This window comes from Berghia stephanieae, chromosome 1 (assembly GCF_034508935.2).
Source record: "Berghia stephanieae isolate SIO BIC M18660-M18661 chromosome 1, UCSD_Bste_1.3, whole genome shotgun sequence".
NCBI classification, from domain to species: Eukaryota; Metazoa; Mollusca; class Gastropoda; order Nudibranchia; family Aeolidiidae; genus Berghia; species Berghia stephanieae.
In genome coordinates, this window is record NC_088360.1 from 17,306,620 (window position 1) to 17,314,985 (window position 8,366).

General features: G+C 38.8%; 1 long non-coding RNA gene across 4 annotated transcripts in view; it reads right to left on the minus strand.

Moving 5' to 3' along the window:
* Positions 1–5,837, minus strand: part of LOC144969263 (uncharacterized) — a 17,756-nt gene extending 11,919 nt beyond the window's left edge. For 2 of the 4 annotated variants that reach the window (XR_013644742.1, XR_013644741.1), the window contains exon 1: positions 3,904–4,330. This is a non-coding gene — a long non-coding RNA (uncharacterized LOC144969263). Of the gene's footprint in view, positions 1–3,219; positions 4,331–5,531 lie in introns of those variants that run through there. The other 2 variants (XR_013644744.1, XR_013644743.1) reach the window with 2 other exon arrangements.
* Positions 5,838–8,366: the final 2,529 nt, after the last annotated feature.

Sequence of the window (8,366 nt, forward strand, 5' to 3'; positions counted from 1 at the left end):
GAGCACTGATTGATTTTAGATTGATTATTACATTGAAATGTGTTGATATTTATTTTATCCATTATTATTAGGGTGGTGGTGGTGGTGGTGATGATGATGATCCCGCTGATATGATGGTGATGATAAATAAATTAAACATAATTCCCTTTATTCATCCCATAGGGGAGATTCGTCTTTCGGGTCTATTCTAAGGGAAGACTGGAATAACCCAAGCGATAGCCGCAGTGCAGCGCCGCAAATTTAGTTAGGGCAAGGTGACTTGCTCAAGACCACTCAGCGGCGGGTGATCGAACTCGGTACCTTTCGGGTGCCAACCAAAGACCGTACCGCTGCCCCTGATGATGATGATGATGATGATGATGATGATGATGATGGGAACTAACAAAGAATACACAGGCATCTAAAATTGAAACATTCCATATTCAAAGCTAATGTTTTACTTTAAAAAATTGAGCTTTACAATATCCACTAAATGTGATCAAAGCGCTTTGTAAAGGGGTCCCCGGTCAACAGCAACATTTAATATGTAGGACGGGACATGCCGCCTGTTAGGCGATATTACAATTTTTCAGACAAAGACAACGCTGTTAACGGCCAGGTACTCATTTTACACCTGAGTACGGTGAGAGAATGTGAGTAAAGAGCCTTGTCCAAAGACTCAACTATGCACCGAGCGCGAGGCTCGAACCCAGGACTTTCCGATCCCAAAGCGGGTGTCATACCACTAGACCATTATAATGCACGAGAGCCATGGTCGACTAGAGTACTACCTATAGTTACGTCATGACTAGACCACATAGCCGCACTACTGTAGGAGTGTTCATTGATAGGGGGATGCGTGTGTGTCATAGAAATAGCCTTAGTGTGTGTGTGTGTGTGTGTGTGTGTATGTGTGTGTGTGTGTGTGTGATAGTCAAACTTTAGTAGGTTTAATGAAGTCTTGTCACACACGCGTGATACACCTATACGAATTTCCCTGCCACTGCCACCCAGACACACTAACATCTGACAAGGAGTGAGGGCTGTGGAAGAACCACAGACTACCGTGTGCAAACATTGGCGATTGGTATCGGATGGCAAACTGTGATCGTTTGAATTTGAAATGATTCGAAACACTCGTTACTCCGCTCGCTCGAATCCTGATCGTCTCAAGCTCGTCTCACGTGTCAAGATCGTCTCAAGCTCACAACCCGCTTGATCGTTTTACGATCGAGTGATCGTTTTACTAACTCGCTCTTCCGGCATTGAGATCGAGCACTGACTCGTGGCTTGGCGCTCGGTCGTCGATCGAGTAAAAGCGATCAAATAACCCAACACTACTAATATGAGATTATTCTGCCATTGATTCGTTTCATTCATTCATTGCTCCATTCATTGCTACACGCCTATTGAATACGATACAAAAGAATGATCTGTTCCATTGTTCCTGAATAAAGACTTCATCATTATACATCCTGGCCTTTGTTGTTTGATCGCCTCCACTACCCTGGAGTGGATGGGCTAGGACTCGGGTAGACTATGGTGTCTCCGGACTTGACTGTGGTGTGTGCTCTTCGCTCATGAAATCAACTCCCTACTTCTACTTCTGACACATGAAGTCATGCTACTATCACTAACAGTAGTACTAAACTGTCACTTCATTGTCTCGATCTCTCTTCCTCACTTGAGCACCACCGCCGCAGTTACAGTCTGGAACTCTTAAGTCGACCCCGGGACCGAATCCATCCACTCCCACGGCCTCTACACTCTGCCAATACTACTACTACCACTCGCCGGCATCAACTACTCGGTTGTCTCCATCAGTACCACAATCGCCGGCATCAACTACCCGGTTGTCTCTATCACACTCGCCGGCATCAGCTACCCGGCTGTCTGACTCTATTACACACGGAATAATATAAAAGATCATAACATAAACACCTAAATATTAAGTTAAAAATTGCAATATTTTCTCCAACTGAGACAAAGGTGTTACAGTTCAGTACGTTAGAAGAATAAGAAAGTAAGTCGAGAGTTTTCTCGAAGAACTTAAATTTGTGACGTGGTACTCAAATCAGGGACTAGGTCAAAAGCTGAATGGCACAAATGGAAAGCCAAAGGCATGTTGTTTTCAATATTTAAAGTCAATAAAAATTCAAATTCTGTGCATTCTAATATTAGGCAAACAACTACAGACCACACTAAATTGAATTGTATTAAGTAAAAGGATCTTGTCACATTCAATCAAGCTGTCATTTGAGAAAAATTACTACATTATAAATTGAAGTTCAGATCGCTTGTTTGAAGCCGTATTATGAAAATTCATGTATCTGTGTATAAGCCAAGTTTCACCAAAATCACAGTGGCAACGAGTGTCTAATATTTGCCACCAGATACACTCGTAAAATTTGAGTGTAGGCCTATTTAGCAAAATCATATATTAGGAATGGTTTATACTACATCATAAAGTAGCGCATGCCCGTCATCATCCTGCATCTTTTTTATATATATATAAATATTAAAAAAGAATTGAGCTTTCATAAGCCGCAATATCCACCAAACATGCTCAAAGCACTTTACAAAGGATCCATGACTAGCAGCAACACGTAACAAGTAGAACGTTTCTTCTGACAGACAACGCTCTTAGCGGATAGGAAATCATACACATGAGTACAGTGAGAGAATGTGAGTCCTTGGCGAGGCTCGACCCCAGGACCTTCCAATCCGGAAGTGAGTGCCACACAGCCGCATATATCTTGGCTGTTCTTGAGAATTTGCCAAACACCTACAAACTAATTAGTAAAAAGAGGGGAGATGGGCAGAAATAGACAGACAGATACACACTCAGAGAGAGAGAGAGAGAGAGAGAGAGAGAGAGAGAGAGAGAAGAGAGAGAGAGAGAGGAGAGAGAGAGAGAGAGAGAGAGAGAGAGAGAGAGAGAGAGAGAGAGAGAGAGAGAGAGAGAGAGAGAGAGAGAGAGAGTATAATATCAGTTGCCTGTGGTGTCAGTCCGTTTAGGAGCGAGGTGGCGGAAGAATTAGTCTAGCACTAGTACTTGGGTAGTAGTAGTAAGTAGTAAATAGGGGAGGTCTTCTGCACGTTCCTTGAGCTAAGGAAAGTATTCCTTCAACTAACCTTAAAATAAAACATTGTACATTTCCAACACTTGGACCTGCACTATGACCTATAACTAAAACTAACAGACAAAAAAAAACCCCCGCTAAGACTCCTCTCCAGTACCTTTCAATATTTCAAATTGAATTATAATGGCTGCAGAAAACTAAAACAATGGTCATATAAGGAAATTTACAAATCAATCAAGTTGTTCTACAGGTTTTAAAATGAAAATATGAAGTAACAAGATATCACTCTAACATAGTGACACCTAACTAACACTAGACATCACACCAGCAGCAATGCTGAGCGGAGTAATTTTACTTTTTTCACTAGCAACCAAGTTGCCACATTGGATTTTCTTTCTTAACTTTTTTTTTTTTAGTGTTCTGCTAATGTGCAATCTACATTTAAAATAAAAAGTGGCATCTTTCATTTCTTCTAATTCTAAACAGACACGATTATTAAAACATGTCCACTTCACATCTCAACAACAGGGACAATTTTTTTCACTTCTTGAGGCAGTCTTTTCTTACTTCTTTTTAATTTCATTTTTTAAAGCTTCTTTATTGATTTGTTTATAAGTTCTATTGTTCTTCTTATTATAATTTCATTGTCAATATCATTTTCATCAGCATACTTTTACGGTACTTTTACCATGTTCTTATTCTTACGCTCTTACAGTTAAAGTACAGCAGAGCGATACCTAACGCAGGCCTTTAAAGTGCTACTAAATTTGAAAAATTAAAATAAAACGTTTGACAAAAGATCCACAGTTCAAAAGCTAAAACAATTATAAAGTGAAACTACCTCGAGACTCGGGGAACATCGGGGGTAAAGTCTCCCGCCCATACTGGGCACTGTGGGACTGGAAGTCTAGAGAGCTGCGCCGGTGGAACCCGTAATTTAGCTTCTTAAACAGTTCCGATCATTCAGGAGAGGAGTAGTATCTAGTTGTAGTTATAAGTAGAAGAAGAAGAAGAGAAGGAGCATGTTCAGGTTCAAGTTCAACCCTCTTAGTAGGCACTTGCAAGAAGTAGCTCTCGCGAGTTGAAAACAGGTGAGGATTTCTGTTTCCGTTTTTGAGGGGAAAAAATTTAGGAGTGATTTTAAAATGTTCATTCTTCTTTCTCAGTTGAATGAAATGGCATGTGTTATATATCATTGGAAAGGGCATAAAATTCTACATACAATGATGCTAATATTATTATCTTCCTATAGGCTGCCTCTATTCTCATCCCCCCCCCCCCCCGGCCGATTGGATTACGGAAAAAAACGTCGCCGGCGTTTTGCAATTTGGATTTGATTGATTTTTTTTTTACAAATTACTGCATTACAACCTTTGGATTAAACATACAACAATTGTGGACTACTATTATGAAGACTAGCATCCTAGTCCTAGACTAGGGGATGAGAATAGTCACTCCCCTTCCTATATCATGATTTTGAGAAATCTTTGCGTAAAGAGAGTAGGTAGCCTATATGTGTTTAAACGCTTATAACTCTTAAACCAGAGATGGTCCTTCTTAATAAAAAAATTCCTTCTGAGATACATATTAAAGTAGTTTCTCTGAAAATTTCAGAGCAAAATATGTTTGCACTCAAAAGTTAGAGCTCCCCAAAAAACAAGTTATTGGCCTCGATTGTTTACAAAAGCTGCCATTTTCTTATACTGATTCACTTCCTGTCGTCTGCTGCGTTTGAGAGATAACTTCGTCAATCCACATCAAAACTTTACATCTTTATATCTTACAAGATATTCCATTTATGGAAGTTATTTTTGTTTTAAATTATTCAATTAATTGGCGTTTTCATGTCCATGCATTCATTTTATAATTTACAATTCTCCCTTTTTTTCCGATTGATTTTTCACTGTTGATTTTGACGTTTTTCATCCTTTAACGGAGGTCTGTCCAATTTCGGGGAACGGGGGAGGGGAAGTTTTTAAAATCACCTATTTTCGATCATTTAAAACACTAATACACAACCTCAAACATTTATCAATCCATATCTCTGCTTTTATGAGGTCTATTTTCATTTTGAAAAGTTAAAAGTGAATAACTAAATGACGCTGATTCAGTGGTGTAGTTGGTCTATCTTCATGTGAATAAATATTTAATTGTCGACTTTTCCAAAATTCCAATAGGTTTTGCATGTCGTGGTCTATTTTTCCTTGATTTCAGCTCTAAACTATACTTTTCTTTCTCAATAAATAATTTTTTTCTGTTTGCAATGTATTACAGAGATGTTGAATTACCACATGTAAAACTTTCAAAGTTGTATCTGAGGCCGTTTCTGAATTATACTCGATTATCCATTGGGTTGCTGTGTTTTGGTCACATATTTTCCTATTCCTATTATTGATAGAGTTAGAGTGAGAATGACGAGAAAGATTGCCACTTAATTATGGAAAAAATTGTCGTATCTAGTTTACTTACCTTCTTTGTTGACTTTTAAATAAAAAGTACATTATTCTCATTTTCGAATGTTTTCAAATTGGAGAAAAGATGAGAATGTCTCGTTTACCGAGAGGGCCATTTTTTTTTTTTTTTGCTTCACACTTCTCAAAGAAAGACCGCGAAAAGTGGAGGCTGGTCGGCTGGTCCTTGAAAGCTCACAAATGCAACTTTAAACGCATAAGAGTGCTGGGAGTAGCTACAAATAGGTAAAGGAGCGGTGGTTTGCAACTTTAAACACATAAGAGTTCTGGGAGTACAAATAGTGAAAAGCGGTAGTTTTCGCTATTTGTACTTAGTGGTAGTACAAATAACCACTTCGATATTTATAACAGCTGTCTCGTCCAACATGATACTGTTGATGTTGGTGAGGGAACTTTTGTAAAGCACTTCATGATAATCACCATCTTCATCATCAACATCATCATCATTATCATCATCATCATCATCATCATCATCATCATCGTCGTCGTCGTCGTCGTCGTTATCCATTCTTCGCATCATCATCATCATCGTCTTCCTCCTCCTCCTCCTGCTCATCATTATCATCATCATCTTCTTCATCATCATCATCATCATCATCCTCATCATCATAATCATCATCATCTCATAATCATCATCACCAAAACCACCACCACCAGCTACCCCCACCGGCTATTACTCATTCCCTCCTCTCACGTCTTCTTCCTCGCCTCCTCTTTCCTTTTTGTTAGCCTTATTATATATCTTTTTAATGTTTTGTTTGTGTTAGTTACTTTATAGATTTTTATAAAATTCAAAATCTTCTAAGCCAGACGATTTTAGATGTCGGGTGGTAAGTTTGTTGGGTTTTGTATAATGTTTACAAAGGGAGTCGACCAGTATAAATGTTATGTCGGCAGGAGACAGCAAAATATTCGACATGTTTAATATTTGGGGGGGGGGGGGGGGGTGTTCTTTGATCTTTTTAGCCCGAAAGCAAATCGTTTAGCCCATCAATATAAAAAATATCACTCCGATCTTAAAATAAATTGTATATTTGAACTCAGCAGGTCCAAAATAACAAAGTTCTCTCTCTCTCTCTCTCTCTCTCTCTCTCTCTCTCTCTCTCTCTCTCTGTGTGTGTGTGTGTGTGTGTGTGTGTGTGTGTGTGTTTTCCGCCTACAAATACATTAACTTCAAACTTTAGCCTCGTTAGTTTTTCAAGTTCATGTTGCTCTACTTATCACTAGACGCACCTCTCTCTCTCTCTCTCTCTCTCTCTCTCTCTCTCTCTCTCTCTCTCTCTCTCTCTCTATCTCTCTCTCTAGTAAGGTAGCGTGTATTTATCTCTTGTTTGTGTGTTTATACAATTGTCACACCATTATGGAATGGTCACTGTGAAACATCAGTTTCAATTTTCATGTGTGTGATTGTGTGTGTGTGTGTGTGTGTGTGTGTGTGTGTGTGTGTGTTTAAAACTGTATTTAGTGCTTGAGCGTCTGTATGATTCTTGACTGTTAGATTAGTTTTGTATTTGTTAACGATGAATTTAATGGAGTTGTTGCACAATATAGTCCCTTTTCTTTCATTTAATTGCATAATATATTTTTTTGTATGGTTGCATGCGTGATATTTTTGTGAGACTAAGAGCTATGCTCCCGGGTATGGTCAATAACTTTTCTGACCCCCTTGTCCACCCAGTAATGATTGGGTTGCTGGGTCTGTTAGGTCTGGCGGAAAGTACTTTGCGATAGAATAAGCGTCCTAGCAAGAAAACTGCTATTGTCAGTTTCACGCTATATAAACCGGGATGAACTCCGGCTCCATGGGCCTAATGGCTATGAAGCACTATTCTTAAGAGCCATGCTGTGTACAACGCACACTTAATTTCCTATTTGAATGGGGATGATCTATAATATTACCTTTACATGTGCTCGAGGTCATTGGTCACATTGCAAAATGTGTTCAAAGTGCCCGACAGTGAAAAGTGTTCACAGTTTTTGAAATATCTAACATCACGATTGGTCATTTTGATCAGCTTGACACATGTGTATGTTTACAACTTTCATAAACAAAGCAGCGTGTTTACATTTACTAAGAAATATCCAATCCTTGGGTAGCAACAAATCATGTGATTGATGACTTGGTTGGAGGAAAAACCTGAATATAAATCGCACCCATCCATAATAGGTTTATCTTATCTCAACTTATATTAAACTATGATGGGGCTAAAAAAATTACATATATTTTGCCCTTGTTTTATTTTAGTTTTTTGAGAGAAGGGGGGAGGAGAGGGGGGGGGGGGGTATAGTTTATCACATAAAGGCCTCTCTTATTGTGGTAACAATGTTGCTATGATAGAATGTTCGAATATAATCTGTATGGCCGTTTTTAATATATGTATGTTCTAATAAAATCCAAAATGGCTGCCCTGCCGCAGATGATATGGCGAATGTTTACTTGAAAGGTTTTTATCTGTCTAGCCGTCTCCAAGTCCAAGCGTGTCATTGTGCGTAAAGTTTACATTCTTGGCTTTGTCTTGTGTATAATAGGATTCAATAGCCTGATGTCACGTCCACCCAGACACAGCTTGGTTCTAAACAAAGAAAATCAGGATTTTTTATTCTTCATGCTGGCTAGAACTTTTTCACATGTCATGTGATCAGAATGTATGAAAGTCAAAACATGATCAGATTTATAATGTTTTTCTCCTCTGAATACACGTTTTTGCTCATCGGAGAAGTATTTCATAAGGGCGTCCGCCATTATTCCAGTTACTAAGTTACAATGCGTTATTACGAGGGAAGAGAAGTCACGACTGTTGAAGTCTATTGGTTACGATTGTATTAGCGGGTA